Here is a 2,079-nt window from a genome sequence, read left to right as displayed (position 1 = left end):
AAGGCAGGAAGACACAAAACAGTGCCATCATGAGCACGGATACGTATGACAAAGAGACAACTGAAATGTATGCTAACATAACAGACATTATTCAGTTGCAGTATATCTCCAGTTTCGATGATCATCGGTGTGTGCTTCTGTTGTGGTGTCGTTGGTATAACCTGTTTTCCAGGATCGCAAAACCCAGAGCTGATGATTATTTCAAATCCATCAATGTCAAGGCGGTGTACCAGACCAACGAGCCTTTTATTTTGGAAAATCAAGCAACACAGATATTTTTCTTGGAAGACATATTTGCGCGTAGCGATGACTGGAGAGTATTGCAAAGGTTTGAGCAGAGGAATTCGTTTAATGAAGTTGCACAACAAGATGATGCTTACACTGCTCCTGATGTACAAGATAACACAGATGTTCCTAATATCTTTGAGAACCATCACGTCAATGACGCCGGTGAAAAGATTGCCTGTCGTGCTGTGGACATACAAAAGTTAATCAAGAAGAAGCCAACGTTCGAGGACGTTGAGGATGAAGAAGAAGATGACATAGTGGGGAATTACGATTCAAACTGATACACATGGCAAAGATGTTGACGCTGCTCGTGCGGATGATGATTACATTGCTTTTGTCGTATTTGCCTGTCAGAAGACTTTTTTTATCTACTATGTGAAATTGTGTTTGCTATGACAACTGAAACCTGATGAACATGTTGTTTAGTATTTTGCCGTGAGAACATCACTTGTTATGTATGCTGATTTGTGTTTGGTGATTGTATGACAACTAAAACATGATGACATTGTTGTTTAGTTGTACTCATATTTGGCTGTGAAACTTGAATTTGATGACATAGTTTGTTGTTGGACTGCAATTTGCTCGACGTCTTCGAATGAGAACAAAGCTGACCCGATAGGGCCTCTGCTATTTATTTATTTATTTACATGAGCAAAAGGGGATACACCCTGATTTCCGTTAATAGAAATCATTAGATGTTCACAACACTATGGCCAGCCTGCTACACAGGTTTCATTCATTACTAGTTTCAGCAAAGTGCTCATGTCGTAGCCACTGAATACATCACGAGTGATACATACACTGCAAATAAAGAGACAATCATCCTATAGAGCACATCGATTTTGCCCATTATCTTCACAAGCTCTTTCATCTCCTCATTGTTGTCAAGGCCATTCAGCAGCTGTTGCTTGGCCATGATCAGAGGAACTGCATCTTTAAGCTTCTGCTCTGCATCTTCCTCTTCTGTCGTTCCTTCAGTTACTTGTCCAACACCCCAACCTGCTGGTATTGGGATTCCTCGGCTAACCAAATAATCAGCGTAGTTGCATTCCCCCACATCAGCAACTTCCCAGAAATACAAATCACATGAATGTTCCCTTTTCTGCATGAATCAAATTGGTAGATCATCAACAAACTATTAAAAGAATCAGCAACTGAAAGCAGCAGAACAACACTTAAACATATTATTACCCCATGATTCGGGCATTTGTAGAAGACTCTGCTAGGGTTGCGGATTGTGGTTGAGACACGACGGATGACTCTGCATGATTTGCAGCAGTGGCACCACACCAACGGCAGCGGGTTGCGATGAGCAATCAGCTGCGGTGCGCATGCCGGCGAGGGTGTGATGAGACCCACAGGTGATGGTACGGGTTGCGACTTGGCGCGTATCTGGTTGTTGCCTGGTGAAGAGCAGGTGGACGAGCAGCCAGCGGACATGGTTGCTGCGGCCAGAGCTTCTGATGCTAGGCAGAGTAAGTAGAGAAGAGGAGAAGCGAATGTTGGATATGTCAGTTTCATTACTTGGAGAGTAGCATAGCACCATATATAGTCATAGTCTAGGTTTGGATTCGAACCAGCTACAGGAGCACGTCTTTCTTTTTTCTAAAACTCGGCAACGTCTCATTACTGGTACACTAGCTTGTTCTGTACGCCTTCCCATGTCTTTGATTTTCTTTCCCTTTTTTGCGAGGAAGGAGAGGAAAAAATTGAGAGTTCCTAGGACTCGAACCCAAGACCTCTCGGTTGAAAACCAAGGGTGCTAGTCACTTATGTGGCGAACGTTCCCTG

This window comes from Triticum urartu, chromosome 3A (assembly GCF_056163025.1).
Source record: "Triticum urartu cultivar PI428250 chromosome 3A, HENAU_Tu73, whole genome shotgun sequence".
Lineage (NCBI taxonomy): Eukaryota > Viridiplantae > Streptophyta > Magnoliopsida > Poales > Poaceae > Triticum > Triticum urartu.
This window is presented reverse-complemented; position numbering follows the sequence as displayed.